General features: G+C 37.1%; 1 pseudogene; it reads right to left on the bottom strand.

The window, feature by feature from the left end:
* Positions 1-15259: 15259 nt before the first annotated feature.
* LOC140507846 (transmembrane protein 250-like) lies at positions 15260-18383 on the bottom strand (annotated as a pseudogene).
* Positions 18384-21056: the final 2673 nt, after the last annotated feature.

Here is a 21056-nt window from a genome sequence, read left to right as displayed (position 1 = left end):
TCCATGATTTTTTTAATGACACTCTCACCTTTCAAGGAATATATAATGACTAAGATTGTACAGAAAAGCCATGCAATATTGTTAGCATAATTAATTTTATCTGACAAAATAAAAATCTAGTTCACTCCCTCTGGAGCAGGAAGGAAAGAAAACAAAAAAATTAATGTCAAAATTCTAACATAAACTAAATAATGTTGGTGTTTGTAAAATCTTATTTTCTTCTTCAAGCAAAGGGATTATGAAGGATAAGGTGAAATTTTAATAAATATAGCAGGTGAATTGAAATATTTGTGCATTAAATACCAAGGATGAATCTACTCATTCTGATTTTTTGCTAATGCATTTTTTACGGCCCTAACTCATTGCAGTGTAATGTATTTACTCTTTGATGAAGTAAGAACTTCTACCTGTCAGGATAACAGTGAGGAATAAGGAGAAAGTTCAATAAATAAAGCAGATGAGCAGAAAGATATGATTATTAAACATCAAGGACAAAGCTAAGGATTTACATTTTTCACAAAAGCGTAATTTAATATTCATAAATGAAATTAGCCTCCTATTCTCTCAGATTGGTTATGTCAAAAGAATGATCATGTAGTAATCACATCCAAAATAAACCTGTTTATGACAAGAAAAGGGATTCATATTTCTATAAACTATATATTTCCTATGAATGAAGTTTTTAATATTTCTATTGGCAAAATTGTACATTGAGGTTTTTATTATACATCATGAAAAACCAACAATACAGTTATTTCAGATTCCTTCATTATTAGATCTGTTACCCAGCAAAATTGCTCTGACCAGGCCCTCTGCAGTTGAATTTTTCAGTTAAATACATATGTTTTTCACATATCATCTACATACCCCAGGGAAATTTGCATTTCAGAATCCTCTGTAGTTAAGCAGTGTGGCAATGAACATGAAGATTTTTATGCTGTCAAGGTGACCTCCTTTTAATGTATGTGACTAATTTCTATGATTGTGGTTCATAGTATATATTATAAATTCTTCATGAATTTCCCATTTTAATGTACAATATGTAATAATAATCTTACACTAATTCCTCATTTTGATGTGGAACTGACCCAGGTTTTCCAAGGCTAGATCAATAGAACATTGGCTCTTGTAGGTTCCTCCAACCTTGAAAGACTTTGAGGATGGACTCAGCAATGAACTGTGTGCATGTGCCTGCTAACCAACCCAGGCAAGTTCAAGGAGAATCACCAGGCTGACCACAGATCATCCACTCAATTATATGGGGTTTGCAGTCTCCTCAGGTGGTGGAAGTGTTCATAACTACAAAATCACAGCTCACTGAAGTATCAGAGTATGAAGCAGAATAGTTTTGAATAGTTTTCTTTCCGTTGAGATTTGTCAGTGGGTTTTCCCCATTTCAGTTTGCACTCAGTAGTTAATTAATGTATAATTTCATGCTTAATACAATGCATACAGAAGGTTGATCTGATGACAGCTAATGCTGCTTGCTAGTGGAGTTACTTGGAAACTGTGGATTATTTCCTTGGGAAAAAAAATAAGACAAACAAAACTTATGCCTGAAGCTTGAGAAAGACAGATCATCAATATTGATATCTGGAAAAAGAATGAAGAGTTGGAAAAATGGGAACTGGATGGGAGGGTCAGGAAGTGGGAACAGACTGGAGGTGGAATTGTAAATAGATCACCGAAAATTATGCATTCAGAGATGCTGTCTTCTGTTAATGGATCAGTGGTTAGTAGCAATCTTAATCTGAGGAATTGGGAGTAAGGGGAGCATGGGATCCTAAAAGGATCTGTTCAACCTATTCCCAAAATGAGTCCCATAGAGTTAACTCTTATCTTTATATTATACAAGTTGTCTGTGTTAAGTGTCTGTTCTCAAACTGGCTTTGGATGTTTACTATCTTGTAAATACAGTGTGAATAATAGCAATTCAATGAATTGTAATCCAACAAATATTTATTGAGTAACCACTATATGCAAATCAAATGGGTATAAAGATAAATATAATAGCCTGTAGCTTCAAGGATTTTGAAATCCAATAGAAGGAAAAGGACAAGTTCTTGAATGACTACAATAAGGAATGTCATTATATTTAGAACAGTGCTTGGTTCATAATAGGTGCTTCACAAGTACTTATTCAAACCAAGTGGTATTGGGGATCTAAACAAATGTAGAGCACACATGGCTGGAGGGCATCAAGAAAGGTTCCATTAGTAGGATTTTGATAGTCACAAATATGTGTGTATGTATGAATGTGTGTATGTATGTATGTATGTGTGTGAAGTGAGGGCAGAGTAGCAAGGGTGTTCTAGGACAAGAATAAGAAATGGAATAGACAAAGATGTCTGTTAGAGGAATGACAATTTGGCTGAATACAGAGTGATTGTAGAGGGAGTACCAGAAAATAAGGTTGAAAAAGGAGATTGGCTGCATATTATCAGACAGCTAGATGGCATAGTGGGTAGCATGCTAGGCCTGATGTCAGGAAGATTTCTCTTCCTGAATTCAAGTCTGTACTCACACACTTAGTAGCTGTGTGCCCTTGGGAAAGTCACTAAAACATATTTAACTCAGTTTCCTCATCTAAAAAGTGCACTGGAGAAGGAACAGCAAACTACTCCAATATCTTTGCCAAGAAAACTCCAAAGGGGATCATGAAGACTTGGACATGATTGAAAGGACTGAACGACGATGATGAAGACTAACTATATGATGAAGAATCTTCGATGAGTTTCAGATTGAGCAGACAAAAAGGTGATGTTGAGGTTTTGCTTTTTTGTTTGCTTGTTTTCAGCAAGTTTTAGCATCTGTGTGTTCTTTTGGCTAAAAGTCTTTCTATTTAACACAGTAAGAGAATTTTGATATTACTCCCACTTTATTAAGACAGATAATCAAATTACAGGCCAGAGCTTGCTAAAGCTGAGACATCAAACTTTAGCTCAGGTTAGTGATAGAATAATTTCTGGCTCAGCTTTATTGCCCTTAATTAATTAAACTGATGAATTAATTATAACCCTAGCGCTATCTGGTCAGTTTCTCCTCTATCTGTTTGCAAAATTCTGGCTTGAGAAATCAGTTAAATCCTCTAACATTTGTTGATTAGTTTATTAAATTACCTGATGTAATCTCCCCATTTGTCATTGGTTCTTTGATGTGTAAATCTTTACTCACCCCTTTGCCCTCTGTAAAGTTCCAACTAGGTCTTTCCTGCATTGATATAACCAAAGACTATATTTCTGGAAATGCTACTGGAACCCTTTAGTTTTTGTGTACCATGCAGCTTTGCTCCAAGTAGAATAAACCAGTTATTAAAATGTCTATTATTAAACAAGATTGGTAATAGTACCTAGCAATAAATTTCTGAATATTTTTATATCACTTGAAAGTCAGAAAACCTGGATTCAAATCCTGACCTGACCAGTGTGACCCTGGTCAACATTTAAACTTTCTGAGCTTCAGTGTTGTAATACATAAAGTTTCTTTTTAAGTGGTATTTTTATTATTCTCCATTGGTTTGTTGAGAAACCATTAAAACTTAAGTAAATGTGACCCATTGTAATGTTAATATTAGGTTAATGGTGGGTGGGGGGAAGAGTTAAAAAATCTTCCCCACCCATTAATAATCCTTAGTACTCTTTGTTAATTTATATTGAGGCACTGGGTCAGAGGGTTGTGCCCTCTGGCTCTGAAAAATATATAAATACTCTGAGTTGAGGTTTTACTTTGGGACTTATTCATTGGAAGTGTTCATTTGGCCAGAGGAGACTCTGGGTAGCTGCTAAGAAGTCCCCTTGCCCCAGCTTTGAAAGCTCAGATGTTGGTGCTTCTTTCTCTGGCAACTATGTAGGTATGTATATAATAGTCAGACAATTGGATCTGTCTGTTGATCTATGATATATGTGTTGTTTATGGTCAGACGATTGGAAACCCTGTCAGTTGGTCTTTATTTCTCTACTTGTATTTTCTCTCTTGGTATATGTGTTTGATTAAAGTAATTGTCGACCCCTCAAAAGTCCCTTTTCTTTTAGAAAAGCAGATCTAAGAACCTGTATAGCAGGCCCTCCTGTGTATGCCAGGGTACTTGCTCTTACACCCATGGTGGTAGTTGTTAAAATTTGGGAGCATTTCCCCAGCACTTACTTAGGACCAAATATCTATCTGACCAACAAGAGTCACTTACTTCTGCATCAACACTGGATGTTTCTGGGCTTTACATGAAAAAGCAGAAAAGAAAATGTGATCACATAGCTTGGGAACAGAAATGCTTAGTATCTCAAAGAGGCAGAACTCTACTTGATTCTTCATTTACTTAACACATGCAAATAAACCTAGCTCCAACAGCACCAATGGATTGGTCCAGTTGCTACGAGGGATCCCGCTGATTCTCAAACTAAGTTAACCATCCAATATGAGAGCTAGAAAAGTCCTCATGATCTCTTGTTGCCTTGTGAGAGGCATGAACTCCAGAACATGAGAAGCAGTAATCTCAATATGCTTCAGACAGACCACACCTGGAATACTGTGTTCAGTTCCAGCTGTCTAAGGACAATGAAAGGTCAAAGTGTATTCATAACTGGGCAGCTAGTTTGTGAGAAGATTGAAGACCATGTCATAGGACAAAGGATAGTTTGAAGGAACTGGGGATGGGGAACATGGAGAAGAGGAGATTTAGTGGAAACGTGAGAGTTGAACTCAACTATTTGAAGGACTGTCATGTGTAAGACTGATGAGACGTTTTCTTCTTGGCCCCAGAGAAAACTCTACTTCTTCTGTGATAATGGGTGGCAGTTTCAGAGAGGCAGATTTTGTTTTGGTGAAGGGAAAAAAAATACTTGTGTCTAATGGTAGCCATCTTTAGGGTGGGAGAAGGGGAAAAAAAGTTACATGATAAACTTATTGTATATTTAAAAGGAATAGCAAGTTATACATAATAAATTTGTTGCATGTGTAATCATCTTTTTTTTCTATTCTACTATGTTATAGCAATGCTTGTTTCATTTCTTAAGTCAGAATATAAAAAATAAAAATAAAAAGAATGGAGTGTGTGTCCCACCACTGTAATTGAAATCCTTGAAAAAGAGGCTGTTTAGAAAGGGGTAGTCAGGTTTGAGTTGACCCTGAGGACATTGGATGTCCCTTTCAAGTATTCTAACAGAAACCTGGAATCCATTTGCACTAAGTATAGTGGCAGTGTGGCATAGATATGACTCCATTTGGAGCTCTACATTGCATAAAAGAATCCTTGATTGATCAAGTTTGCATGTGTCCATTGCAATTGTCTATATTTCTAAAATTCATAAGCAACCAACTTCTAAATCAATGTATGTATTTCCATACCACAATGAGTAAAAGAAATGGATTTTAAACCACAGCACTTATGTTGCTACTATAAATATTAAAGTTGTCATCAGTTTATAGCAGAGTCTCTTTCATGTCCTGCATTGACATGGAATATTGCTTAAATAATTGATATATATTTTTGTCATGAAATTGTGCTCTCTTCCCTGGCTCTTCTTTCCTCTATTCAAAGAATTTGAATTAACTAACTCCCTGAGCCATGATTTTGGCACCTTTGATTTCTCTCTGAATTTAAATATGGATTTACTTTTTACAAGTCCTTAGCTTTTACTTCTCTCTTTCCCTAATGCCCCCTTCTTGTCCTCTTTTTTTTCCTTGCTTTAGTTCCTCAGCTTTTGGGCAAACTCATGATTGCCTGCATATTTTCTCCTCTCATCTTGAAAGTATGGAGTTAGCTAGTTTGCTTTTGTGTCCTTTGATATTGTCATGGTTCTTCAGGGATGGCATTAAAGATAAATCCCAATTTACTATTATTTTAAGTCATTTTATTTATTTAGAAACATCTCAGGAGCTAAAAGGTTTGCCTTTAAAAATGACAACTGGCAATTTATTTTCACTGCTTCCCCTGGGGGGAACCATCAGTATCAAAGATGGGGGGCCAATGGAGAGAGTGACTGCCTCATAGCATTAACAAATGGTCGGCAGGGAAGCTCCAGAAACACTCGGGATGTTTTTCTGTTTGCTAAACAATAACACAGGTGGTGGATGAGGAAAGGGAATAAGGAAAATAAGTCAGAAGGAAATTGACACAGGACAAGAATGAAAATACCTGTGGGTTAACATTGTAACTAATGGAATCAGAGAGTAAAAAGAATTTATGCACAGTCACTAAAAGCAAAATTTTGCTTTCTTTTTTCACCTCGGACAGAAGAGAAGACATGTTTTGGTCAGTGTTATTGGATCTTCATTATCATGTTTACTTACGTGATTTGTCTCATTCTTCACCCCTGTTCTTTGATATTTTTGTTCTCAAACAATCACAAGAGGGGGAAAATTATGTAAATACCTGGGTCATTAATTTTTAAGCTTATGAGTCCCATTTCCTATTGAATAGTCAGTCCCATAAAGTTACACAGTGTGAATTAGATGCCCTAACATTTCCCCCATCCTTCAGGAGTTACTCATGTTTTAAGAGGAAGACTACTAACATGGGCTGTGTGCATGTGTGTATGTGTGTGTTTGAAAGAGAGAGATAAAATGAATTGACAAGTTATAAAAAGGGGGTATTTATATTTTAAATTTGCTTTTCCTTCCATTTTTTACTTTTGGTCTTAAGCACACCTGATCCAGAGAAAGAAGGATAGCTGTTGAAGGCCTAAATCACTGGTTGACATTTCCCCTTGTCTTAAAAGAATACTGTTTGTATATAGCCCCTGCATCCATAGCACCCAGAACATCTAAAGAGCAGAATCCACAAGAAAATAAGGAAGTGGGATGAAGTGCAACTTCACTGGGCATAGAAGTAGGAGTAATAACTAGTTCACCTTCAGTGGTAAACCATCCAAAATTCTGTAATTAACCCTTTGTCTACACTAATAAAACAAATTATTTTTAATTTATGTTAGTCTCATTCAGCAATGAAGTTGCTATTTTAAAGCAGGCAACAGAGGATAGCTTTTCCTTTTCTTAAAGTGTGTTTTTGTGGTTGATAATTAGAGTAAGAAGAAGGATTCATGAGGAGAAAGATATGTGGTATACAATTCTCTAAACAAGTCAAACTGAAGGAAGAATACTTGGTGGCCATAAATAAAGCTCAGAGATCCAAATTTTTAGCAGAGTTACATTATGTGAGATCCTAGTCCATGAGTCTTTATGAGGTTGAAGACTTTGCATTATTCTGATTCATTAATTCTAAGAACTTTAATCATAGTGAATGCATTGTTATTACAAAGGCTGCCTTTGGAGTTTGGGAGTGAATAGAGAAATCTTTATTCTTTATAGTTGGATATGATACTACTTATAGCAAGAACATAGGTTTCAGAGCTAAAAAAGAACTTAAGAGATCATCTGGTTCAAACTCTTTATAGATGGGAAATTAAGGCACAGAGTGGTGAAGTCAAGTCAATAAGTGTTTATTAGGTATTTAATATGAATCCACCACTGTAAAGAGATTGGGATACAAAGAAAAAATTGCTAATATTTATATAGCACTTGCTACATGTCAGGTGCTTATAATTATCATCTCATTTGATCCTCACAACAACCCTGATACTGTTATTATCTCCGTTTTTCAGATGAGAAAACTGAGGCAAACAAAGGTTAAGTAGTCGCCCAGGGTCACACAGCTGGTAAGTATCTGATACTAGATTTGACCTCAGGTCTTCCTGACTCTAGGCCAGTCTTCAATCCACTGAACCATCTGTTTGAAAAAGAATCCCTGCCCCTAAGGAGCTCATATTCTAATGGAAGAGACAAGATATATAGGTATTTATATGTAAGATAAATAGAAGGAAAATTGCAGGTGACCTCAGAGGGAAGGCACTAGCACTGGGGGTGGGGAAGTCAGGAAAAGCTTCTTTGAGGAGGTGGAATTTGAGATGAGTCTTGAAGGAATCCAGGGAAGTCTGGAGGTGGAGGTGAGAAGCAAGACCATTCTACACATACAAACAAACAATGAGAAGGCACTAACTTGGGAGATGGAGTGTCATGTGTGAGAAACAGGAAGACCATCTTCACTAGAGAATCAAGTGTAAGAAAACTGGAAAGATAGTGATTTGCCCCAAGTTGCACAGCAGGTAAGTATCAGAGCCAGAATTTATGTCTAAAAGCCTTTGACTTAAATTCAAGTGCTTCCCTCCCCACTCCCACCTCCACCATGTACCAAACTTAACTTCCAAGTACATACTTTAATATTTCAAACTTCTGTCATTTCAATGCTGATTGCAGCCCCTCTAAACCTCAGTAAATGTTTTCATGCATTGTTTTGGCCAAAAGAATTAAACACTTGGTGGCTGACTTCTTCAGATCTTGAGACAAACTGCTTACTGGACTACAGACACGAAATCTGTTGTCTGTGTCACTCCATCTTTTTTTCTCATGGTCTGTTTCAGTATCTCAGTGAATAACTAGGTACTCAAAGAATATTTGTTGATTGATTTAACTACCAGGCTTCTATTCAAGAATATTCAATACTTTAATTGTATCCAACCCTAGTTTCTTGTTAACTTCTTTAACTTCTTGTTAATATTCAAAGAAATCACCCATATCATTCCTAGAATCCCTGATTGGAATTTCTTCCTAACATGTGCTGCTAGTTCCATCTACTCCAGTATCCTTACTATCAACAAATGTATCATTCTCATTTCTGCCTTTGTGTTCATTCATGTAGTTGTTCTAAGCTAGAGTCACCAGAACTTTCCTTTCTGTCTTTTTAAAGTTCCACATTCTTCAAAACCCTATTCAAGTCCTTCATCTTCAGTGAAGCCATCCTATCAAACTCTGGCCCATATTTATGTTATGCATCCTACATAAGAGGGTGTTTTCCCCTAATTCACATTCATAAGTCAGATTAGTAGGTTAAGTGCAAGGGAGGCAACTAATACTCCCAGGTTCTAGGGCTTCCTATGGGTCTAAGATCTTAATAATAATCATCATCACTGACCATCACCACCGATAACCTTTCCCTTGAGTCAACCAACAAGGACAATTAGTTCATAGTAAAGACATTTACTGAGAAGGCATGGTCAGAATAGTAGCTGCAAAATATCCCCCTATAAAACTGGGGTGCACTTCCCAATAAATACATACAACACCCAGGAGAAGATTAAACTTAGAGTACAGTGGTACAAAGGCAGCATATGGAGGGAACAAGGTCACTCACATTTCCCATATTTTAAAGCCTTATTGTCCTTTTTTCTCCCTATGGAGTTTTCATGGCACTTTTTTCCCGAGCACAATCTATGCTGAGTGGGTTTCTCATCTGGTATCCTAGGGTCTGGCACCGTTTTTATGCTCACCTTTCAAATCACAGGATAGTTTTCTCTTGAATCTATGGTTGGTTCTCTTTTCTGTTGCTAGGGGTCACACTTCTTAAAGCTGCTTCTTCCCTCACATCCTTGCCTCTCTGTGTTTGTGCTTTTCTGCAGAGTATATGTCTCATTCTTGAATAATGGCTCTTGCCTGGACTCATTACCAGAACTGGTAAATTTAGCTTTTTAAGAGCCATCATGTTTGACCTACTTCACTAGTCCAATGGGCAAAGAACTGCTTTTTTTTAACCATAGTTCATAAAGGGATAAAGGGTGTTATTAGAGATAGATGCTTTATCATCATATTACTACCTCATTACCATTATTATCTGCCCTTTTCATTCTGTTACTACATCACTGGTGGCATAGGGAAAACAAATTCCTTCCTTTACCTTTAACATTCCCTCAGATTTTTCAACACTATAAGCAGATGATCAAGCATTTTGAGCTATGCCACATGAAGGCTGAGTGTAATTTTGAGACTTTATTGTTGTCAGCAAATCCAAGCTACAACAATTCAATCCAACAAACTCAATAATCTAAATAATTGTTTTTGTGCTGTATGGTAATTAAGTACATAGAATTAAAAATCTTACATAAATTACTGTAATTAATATTACTTTGTCACAGATCCAAATGAAATTATGAATTTTCTCTTTTTATCTTATTAGTCCCTTCAAGACTAATTAGCACCAGTCACAATATACTCTTCCTTGTTAGTGAGGAAACATATTGTTATGAAAGGGGTACAAGACTTGGAGTCAAGTGACCGGGCTTGAATCTCAACTTTGACACTGATAACAATGTGATATTACCCAGGCAGGCAGTAAGCATCTATTAAGCCTGTACTATAAGCCAGACACTGTGCTAAACAAATCATTAAATGAGTCACTTAACCTTCTGTTTCCTTTATCTACAAAAAGAGCATGATAAAGTTTGAACTATTTTTTATCATAAAGTTGAAAGGAAAGAGTTTTGTAAAACACAACAGAAATAGTGATGTTATTAGCATTATTATCATTTTCAAGTACCTATTGCAGAGCTGAACATCAGTAGGTGGAAGCTACAGAGAAATGGATGAGGGAGAACTTTGTGCCATTTGCGCTATCTATTCAGAAATGGAATCTTGTGTTTCACAAAAGAGGGACTGAATGAGAATCTGTCAAAGGATGTTGTAGAAGGAATTCTTTCACTGAGTGGAAGGCTCTGTCCTTCAAAACCTTGACTCTTCAAAATCTAAGATTATATAATTCTGTCTTTTATATTCATGTTAAAGAGCTTTTAAGTACAATCATCTCAAAACTGGAATTTTCTTGTCCTTGATACTCCTTTTCTAGTTATACCTATGTGCTCTTGATTCAATCTATTTTGGGGGTTTCTCATAGTCCTCCTTCCCTCCCCACCATCAGCAAATAGTTTGGATGTTTCATATATTCCTTCTACCCTATCCCCTGTCTTTAGTGTCCTCTTTTAAGAGGGCCTGAGGAAGTAGAAGCTTTGAATTATGAGGTTGTGGATTGTCACTGATGTGGGTGTCTGGGAAGATGTAGGCACATAATTATCATCAGATTGAGAAAACTGCAGTGGAGAGGGTCAGGCAGAGACCTAGACAAAGATGTGGAGTGGTTAGAATTAGGTAAGCCAGGAGAAGAGAAGGCCAAGGAAATCATTCAGTCAAGGAGATTTCCAAGAGGAGGTTTCCAAGGAGAGAAGGAGAGAGGGAGGAAGGAGGAAGAAAAGAAAGAAGAAAGATCTACTAAGTACCTGCAATGTGCTAAGCACTTTACAATATGCTAAGCTCTTTACAAATATAATCTCATTTCATCATTACAACAGCCCTGGATGGGAAGTACTATTCTTTCATTTCTCTTGACAACAACATGTGAAAATAAAGTCAGTAAGTGTAGTAATTCACTGTTTATTGAAATACTTACATTTTTGATAATTGTTATTATAAAATGATATAAGTAATTATGTAGTTCAAATAGTGAATATATTTTGTTGATATCACAATCAGATTATTAATACATTTTGTACATGGGCAGAAAATTCTAAAATAATTCTATAGATAGAACTGAGGCAGACAAAAGTTAAGTAACTTGCCCAGAGTCCTGGCCTAGCCCAGAGCTAGAAAGTATCTGAGGCAGGATTTGAAGGTCTTCCAAGATCTGTGCTCTAAATACTATGTCACCTAGCTGCTTCTAAAAGTAACACTGTGTTTAGGTCACTGTACTTGGAGTCAGTAACAGTCAAGTTCAAATTTGGCTTCATAAACTTCCTAGCTATGTGGTCTTAGACAAGTCACTTAATTTTTTACATCTTCAATTTCCTCATCTATAAAATGGAAGCATTATTACCACCTATTTCACAGAGCTGTTTGAGGATCAAAGGAAATATATTTACATATATACATGTATGTATACGTGTATTCACGAACATAAATATACATTTACATAATACATATGGGTATATTTAAGTTTACATATATACACATAGGTATACATGTACCTTTACACACACACACATACACACACACACACACCATACATATGTATTAATAGTGCTTTACAAACTTTATAGTGCTATTTGAATACTAGGAGTTATTATTAAGAAGTGATTGGTGCCAGGACTACTGCTTATTCACCAACATTGACCATCTGAGGTGGATCCTATAATCTTCCCATTGTCCCACTGTATATTGGAGAAAACTGAGGTCTAGGTAGATTAAGTGACTTGTTCAGGATTAAAGTATCCTAAGCAAGATTCAGACCTAGATTTTTCATAACTCCAAGTCTAGCATACTCTTCACAATAGTAAAGTAATATTTTACTAAATTATTCAACCTAAGCAAAACCTATTCATTAACATGGTAATGACACTCAGTATTTTTTTTTTTTTTCAGTTCTGTCTGACTCTTTGTGACTCCTATATGGCATTTTCTTGGTGGAGATACTGGAGTGGTTTGCCATTTCCTTCTCCAGCTCATTTTACAGATGAGGAAAATGAGGCAAACAGGGTTCAGTAACTTGCCCAGGGTCACACAGGTAGTAAATGTCTAAGGTCAGACTTGAACTCAGGAAGATGAGCCTTCCTGACAAGAATTCTATCCACTGTGTCACCTAGCTATGTTCATTACGTTAATGTGACCAAATACATCTATAAATATTTTTAATACCTGATGCCTTAAAAATGTTTTCATGATTCAAGCCTTTTGCTCCCTAAATGAAATAGAGTAGATGTTGTATGCACCATGGGAAAGCTTAGCATGCATGTTATTTTTTAACTATAAGAAGCTGCAGTTTATAAATAAGTAGAGGAAAGTAGTTTTGGAAATTTGTCAGACTTACAAAGGAAAATATATTGTAGAAGAATAAAAAATGAATGAATGTGAAATTTCTGTTCACACTACTGCAGTGGATTATGACAGCACTGACTATTTTCAAAAAGGTTTATGGTAAAAATCTTTAATTTTTGTTTGGGAACTCAGCAGAACCAGAAACATATAATAGTAAGTTCAACCTAGAAAGAGTTTTCTAACCAGTTAGTTTCCAACATCAACAAAAAATATAAATTGGTTTTTATGAAATATTTATTTTCTCTTCTTTTCTTTTTAATTTTCTGAACTCTACATTACATTGAAGTTGTTCAACTTTATTAGATAAAATTTCAAAATATTTTAAAATAGAAATTCCAATAAAAAATCAAAGAAAAGCCTATGATTACCCTTTAGCTTTGTTAATTAATTTTGCATGTTGATCCGTAGAGGCTGGACTTACAAAAGGACTAAAATCAAGGATAAAGTTGGCAATTTTCTCTTGGCAGCACCATGTGAAAATTAATAAAGTCATTAAATGTAACATTTATTGTTCATTGAAATATCTACTTGCTTGGTCATTATTAGTATAACTGCAAAGTGACATAAACAACTATGTAGCTCAAATGTTCACTTATTCTTATATGCCAAACTGACACTTGGTGTACACATTTTTTGATATTGCAGTCAGTTAATAAATACATACATAGCGTGGGTATACTGAAAACTAAGTCATTTACCATGCACCATGTTTTTTGCATCGTTCAAGATGCATTCACACTCACGCTGAGAAAAGTATCACAGCTCATTTATAAAGCTAGATGCAATTCAGTGTGTTCATCCTTTGTTGCCGAAGAAGACCATGCTATAAGAAAAATAATGACATGACTTGCACTGGACTTTGTTTTGAGTGCGGGAAGGCTGTGCAGGTCACCAGCCTCACTTCTCCAGAGCCATCTGAATCCAGTGACCAGATATTCATCAGGATGACTGGAGATGACCCAGGATGAGGCAATTGGGGTTGACTTGCCCAATGTCACATAGCTAGTGAACGTCAAGTGTCTGAGGTGAGATCTGAACTCAGGTCCTCCTGACTCCTGCACTGGTGCACCGCCTAGCTGCCCCTGATGCAATTCAGTAGATCACTAATAAAGGTAATTTAACAGGAAAGAAAAAGCAATTTTTCTTCTTCCTTGTTTTATGCCTCCTGTTTGATTTTTAGTGGGCTGTTGCCATCAATGGAATATTGAGAATGCTGAATAATTATGGGTTCTATCAGACTAATCGCAAGCCAGAGACTAAATAAATTCATATTCTGTTTTACTTGTGATAGTCATAGGGGTAGTGAGATGCTAATAGCTTACTCCATCTAAAGGTGGATGTCATTTATCATTAGAGGACACTCTGGACTAAGTACTGGTCTTCTCTGACTCTCAGAGACCAAGTTGTGTCTCTTCCCTTAACTCTGTCTTTTTGTGGATAGGCTATCACTGGTCTAGGGATTAGTGTGCATTTACTTATTTGGATTGGGTAGCTCCCATCACCTTCTAGAAAAACTCCCTTGCCTTTGTCTTACTCTAACTTTCTGAGCACTTCAGTCTTCATGTGATAGAATATAAGCTCTTTGAAGATGGAGTTTCATTTTTACCTTTTGCCTCCAGTACCTAGCAAAGTGCTGAGCACATAATAGCCACTTACTAAATGCTTAATGATTGACAGAATAAATGCATAACTGAAATATTAAAATATTAAAAAAGTGTATCGATGACTATCGGCATGATCTTCATTCCCCCAATAAGAAGCCATCTTTCATTTGCCAACCACCTTTTCCCACAGACACATATTTACTATGTGTAAAGTATTGTGCTTAGCTTACTGTTAGAATACAAAGAGAAAAGTAACCATCTCCATCGCTCAAGGAGTTTCAGTCAAATAAGAGAAAGCTATATTTATTGGGGTATGTAAGATAAATCCTGAGTGGATGGAGCATAGCATTAGTGAGAAAAGCGTGGCAGGCAGGAACTGGGAAAATTCCTCCTAAAGGAGGTAGTTTTTCAGTAGTCTTAATGGGGGCCAGGGATTCTAAGAGTCAATGGTGTGGAGGAAGGGCATTCTTTTTTTTTTCTTGAAAGTGCAGACTTGATAAAGAGGACCCTAGTGCACTGTATTTATTAAATGTGAAGATAAAGTACATTAAAACAAAGGAAAGGGAAAGAATACAATGTAGTTGCAGGGAGATGGGAAGCTAAGAGCCAAAAAGCAAAAGGAAGGAGAGCCTTGATTTTGCGATTACAAATGTCACAGCCCTTTTCTTTCCCATGTCATAAACACAGAAAGATGGTCAGAGAACAAATAAAAGTATTACCTCTGATCAGGGCACTACTTGTTTGTTTACAGTGAAAAACCTGTCTTTGAGATGGGAGACAAACAGAAGGAAAAATGACCAACATTCCCCCATGTCATTTCATTACAGGGACAGGTCATTGTCTTTACCAAAGAAAATATTTACATACTGCATATACATATATCAGTCAAAAATAAATAAATTAAACCAAAGGAGAGAGTGGGTCCCTCAGATGTAGTCTCAGCTGCCCAAGCCTGTATGTACACCTCCTATTTACATGTCCACAAAGAGCATTCCACACCAGCCCAGACCTCCCACCAGCAGCAGAGTCCCACGAACCCTATAAATGAGCAGCTTGTTCATCCAGCAGAAATCAACCCTCCTTCGTCTCAGCAGTAGGAGAATGATGGGCAGCTTGATGCAGATGCCAAGGCATTGGAGGCAAAACAGGATGGAGAGTGCCACCCAGAGGATGGAGGCAAGTAAGCAGGCTGCCTCTGAAGCAGAGCAGGATGCGGATAAATCTGCACATCTATGAGGGATTCTTAGTTGTTGTACTTGGTACCCACTAAGTGAGTGGTTCTTACAAGCCCACAGGAGGAATGCAGGCATGTGGTATGGGGGCCGTGGAAAAACCGGACATGCAGGGGTATGGGAATTACAGGCCCTGGGTACCCCAGGACTCACTGAGTTGTAGAAGAGGGCAGACTGCGTGCATGATAAGCATCATCCATGGCCGTCCTGGTGGGTGGTCTTCCCAGGGGGCCCTACTGTCCCTTGAGGCCATGGAGGCCGAATGGTGCTGCGCCCTCAGGGTAGGAAGGTCACCAAGAGGGTCAAGTTTAGGGCCTGGGGGAAGCAACTGGGGGGCTCCCATCCATACCCCTCATGGAACCCAACCAGGGTCCATGCTGGGGAAGGGGAGCCCTAGGCCTTTCGTTGAAAGTGTTTGTCCCAGTGAGGGAACTGTAGTAGTGGTCGCTCTGAGGCCACCGTAGGACATTCCTTCTCACCCAGCTTCTCTTCTTTACCCGCCCAACCCCCCCAGGAAGGGCTTTCTAAGTATAGATAATTGTCATTTTACGTAGATCTGGAAGACAGATGATCATTTATTAGAAGAAGCAAGTGGGTCAAAGTGGTTTGCCAGTAGAGTTCACAGAAGAGCATAAAATGTTAAAAAAAAACAATCCAGATAAATAGAGGCCAGATTGAGTAGAGCTTTAAATGACAGAAGGGTCTGTATTAAATTCTAGAGATAATAAGGAGTCACTGGAATTTATTGAGATGGGGGAATTACATGATTAGACTTAGAAAAACTTTAGAAGAAATTACTTTGGCACTGGTATGAATGGTATATTGGATTGGGGAGACATTTAAGGTAGGAAATTCAATTAGAAGGTTACTTCAATAGTCCAGATGAGAGAATGAGAAGCTGAACTAGTACAGTGACTGTGTGAGTAGAGATAAGGCTACATATATGAAAGATGTTGGAAAGGAAGAAATTAGAAGATTTGACAACTGATTGGATATGTTCAGTGAGTGAGAGAACAGTACAGAGTGACACTGAAGTTGTTAACATTGGTATCTGGAATAATGATGGTATCTGAACAGAAATGGGGAAGTTTGGAAGAGGATAGATTTTTGAGAAAATATGAGTTCTAATTTGTACATGTTGAATTTGAGATCCCTATGTCATCTTTACAGTAAAATGTCAAATAGATGGTAATGTGGAAATTGAGCTCAAGAGGGAGACTAGGACTGGATAAATAGAACTGGAATTCATCTGCATAAAGATAATAATTGAACTGATGGAAGCTGAGAAAATCATCAAATGAGAAAGAACAAAAAGAAAAGAGAAGAGAGGGTCCAGGAGATTTGGGGAACAGATCTTGTGGGACCTTCCACAATTAGTATGTGAAGAACATCTGAAAAAAGATAGTTTCTTTGACAGGAAAATAGAGCTCCATCCCTGCCAGTGCTGACCATTAGGATAACAGTGGAGTTGAAAGAATATGGGACTTCCAGTTAGAAGACATGGGATTGAGTCTTAGCTCTACCACTAACTGTGTGAAAAGTTGGTCAAGTTGCATTCTGAGACCCAGACTCTGCATTTGTAAAATGGAGACAAAATTTTGTTTATATAACTTGCTTTGAGGAAAATACTTTACAAAATTATAAGGCGCCACACAAATGTGAAATAGTATTATTACTTTGTATCCTTGTGGATTGACTAATAGATTTTAGCTCCTGATTTGTCAGATGAGATCCATGTCTGCTTTGCCTTCATTTCTGTCTCTATTGAATGTTTCAACTGAATAATTAAATGTTTTGTGTTTACAAGGCATTATGCTAAGTGATAAGGACAGAAAGACTAAAACAAAACAGCTGTTGCTTTCAAGGAGTTAAACAATTTTTCATGGAGAAAATGTTAAGAATAAAAAGAAGAAGGCTGATAGAACCTTGGAGGAATACTTTAAGGCATGAGGGAGACAGAAAAGGAATAATTAGAGTTTTTTTTTCAACACAGGCAAGATTCTGCTTCTGCATTTTGTGTCTCTAAGGTCTTTTGTTTGCTTTAAATATATTTTGAAGGATTCTTCTTAGGTTGAGCCATGAAACATAAAATATAAGTGGTTTTTTCTCAGATATTTAGGGCTGATTCTTTGTGATACACATTTAAGAATAAGAGCACTGCTTGAATTTGCACAGTGGAGGAAAGAATATTGAATATTCCCACAAGTAAAGGGAAGAAGGGGCTCGTATGTGACCTTAGTTATTTTCTATAAAACAGAACAATAGTCTCTAATCAATATGACTTGAAAGACACCACTTGCTGAGTTTCATAAACCTAGAAAATTTAATAAATTGCATAACATGAAATGCTAAGATTTTCTGTCTACATGAAAATAACTAAAATAAATTATTGCTTATCCTTCCATCAAAAACTGCACAAATAGTGATTATCTTATTATCTATCTCCTCCATTGAAAATTCTACTTTGAGATTGAACAACAGATGAAGTTTTAAGGTCTTCTATGTGAAAATAAAAGTTTGTTTATCCTGCCTTCTGAATATGCACAAAAAGTGACCCTTTAATCTCCTCCACTGAAGTTATCCCATTTTAGTACCTTATTAGGCTGTAGAGGTAAATGTTACTTCTTGAAAGTTTTACAAATGGAATGTGATCTTTAGCAATTCCTCCAAAATTTTAAAGGCTTTGAGTGTGGACTTGGTGTAAGGCTGCTTGTCTGTTTAGTGATAACTAGTTTTGTTAAGTATGGAGAGGCTCACTACCAGGTTGGTTAGCAGTTGATCCAATTTTCAGCCCCATCAACTCTTGGAGACAATCTACAATGTCAGTGAGGTTGTGATCTGTATCCATTAATACTGTGCCCATACTGTCAGAGTATCCATAAATCATTACAATATGCATGAACAACATGTATATTACATATTTTAGATAATATAATAAATGAGAGAGAGGAAAATGAGGACAAAGTCCAAGAAAGAGGCACGGGGAAATGTGTTAAGTATAAGAATGAGAAGAATATGAAAAGAAAGGAGATTTCAAAAATAAACTATTTTCCTTAGTTATAGGAGCATGGCATAGTAGACAAAGCACTGAAGTTGGAGTAATAATTTAGCTTTGTGCCCTTTGACAAATCATTCAATCCCTCTGAGCCTTAGCAAAATACATGTGACATTTTTGCACTATCTACCTAAAAAGGGCTGATGTGAAGAAAGTTCTGCACAAATTGAACATGTCAATATTAATACTTTGAAGTATCCATTATCTCATTGTTGTTACTCCATTCAGGTGAACGTTATCCACTCTGCACCTTTTTATATCCTGTTAATTCTTGAACATATCCTTCTTTAAATCTCCATAGAGGACCTACTAAATGTGCTGGATTTTTTTTTTCTTGTTTTTAAAATATTTTCAGGTATGAATACAGCACTTGACATGCCCATCTGTAGTCATTTATTTTATATATTTAAAATCCTTTTTTGGGGATACATGCCCCTGATGTATTTTATGCTGCTTCTCATGCATCAGCTGTTACTGTAGTCAACTTATGATTACCGTGAAACTTACCTTTGACTTTTAGGTTACCTCTAATTTTTATTCTCTTGAGGTAATACTATACTATGATTTTCAGTCCTGTAACATCAGCATTACTCTAGAGCATTTATTGAATACACAGTGAAACTGTGCTAATGGTTTTTCATGGCTAGTATGACCATTGAATGAATCCCAGGTGGATATTTTAATGCCAATCATGGTAGCACACTTGAGACTACTGTTGTGAATAATTTTTAGGGTCTAATTGCATGGTATAATGAACTTTCTATTCAGCAATAAACTAAACATTTTTAATAAAGTAAAGTATAACATTCACAGTAACATTCTTAAGTATATTCCATAACACTCAGTATGCCATATAGCACATAGCATATATCATTGCATTCAGTAGCATTTCCCAAAATATTTGTTTGCACAATCAGGGTTCCTGGGCTAGGGTTTCCTTAGCACGACACATCCTTATGGGATGGAAAATATCACACCATGCACCCCTAGATCACAATAAAAACAATCTCCTTAATCAATACCAAGTGTCCAAGTCAAGTCCCTCTTTCGTCTTAACTCAAGGTTGACTTCCAGGTTCCATGGCTCTTCCTCTGTAGGTTGACCACTCCCGAATTTTGCCTGGATTCACATGTAGGCAGCTCTCTCTGCTCCTGCTCCATGTCTCAGCTCCACTCCAAGTTCTCTGAGCCCCTGCTTGCAACTTTTGCCTCTGGGAAAACAAAGCTCAACAGGGCAACAACAATACTGACACATCATTATCTCACTTCATCTCTAAAGTTCAGAGGCTCAGTAATAATAGCTCAGTTCACATTAACATCTCTCAAAAGGAGCTTAAACTAAGCCTACTTCCATGGGCAGGTTTCTGTCCTACCAGCTTTATTTGCTTTCAAAGTTCGGTGGCTGGGGAGAGGGGTTGCAGAGCCAAGATGGAAGAGTAAAAGCACAGATCTGCACAAGCTCTCTTGCCAAAGCCCTTAAAATGTCTATAAAAATGACTCTAAAGAAATTCTAGAGCAACAGAAGCCACAAAGTGACAGGGTAAAACAGATTTCCAGCCTAGATAGTCTGGAAAGCCAACAGGAAGGGTCTATTGCACCAATATGGGGCAGAGCGAAACTGCACCAGCAGTGACAGGACTAGATCAAGCTTCAGGGTGCTGAATCACAGGCAGCTGCTGCCCCCCAATTTCTCAACCAACTGTATCGCCAAGGCAATATTCACAGCACTGGTGGTGACTAAGAATATTCCAGTATAGTTCTCAATCACAAAATATAAAAGACTCTCCATAAAGAAGGCAGAAGGAAAACATTTATTTAAACACCAGAAAGCCAAATCTCAGAACCAGAAACAAAATCTGTCATGGTGACAAAGAAGCTAATAAATATGATCATAGCAGAGGACAAAGCCATTCTCAAAATTCCCCTCCCTCATCCAGGGCCTTCTCATTATCAACTGTCACAATGTGTCAGTTGGTCTGTGTTCTTTCCCCTCTGACCTGAGCCCACTCACTCACTTCCTCCTGCTTCTGCTCCACCCTTCCTGTTCCACCTTTTCAACAAGCTCCTCCCACCACATGTGATGCAGGCTTCCAGGCGATTTAAACAGATCATATGGGTCTATTAATTAATGAGAAAGATCTGTCCGTTTAAATTACTATTACACCCACAAACTTCAAAGGTCAGTGAGAAAGCTCTTTCACCTGAGTGAGAATGGGACCTTGGTTTGCATTTCTCTAATCAATAGTGATTTAGAGCATTTTTCATATGACTACAGATAACTTTAATTTTTTCCTCAGAAAACTGCTTGTTTATATCCTTTGACCATTTATCAGGAAATCAAAATAACTTTGAGGTACTACATATCACATCTATCAGATTGGCTAGCATGACAAAACAGGAAGATGATAAATGTTGGAGAAGATGTGGGAGAGTTGGAACACAGTTGTTGGTGGAGCTGTGAGCTGATCCAACCATTCTAGAG

This window comes from Notamacropus eugenii, chromosome 5 (assembly GCF_028372415.1).
Source record: "Notamacropus eugenii isolate mMacEug1 chromosome 5, mMacEug1.pri_v2, whole genome shotgun sequence".
In the NCBI taxonomy this organism is placed as follows: domain Eukaryota; kingdom Metazoa; phylum Chordata; class Mammalia; order Diprotodontia; family Macropodidae; genus Notamacropus; species Notamacropus eugenii.
Note: the sequence above shows the minus strand (reverse complement) of the source record. Positions and strands in the feature narration are given on the sequence as shown.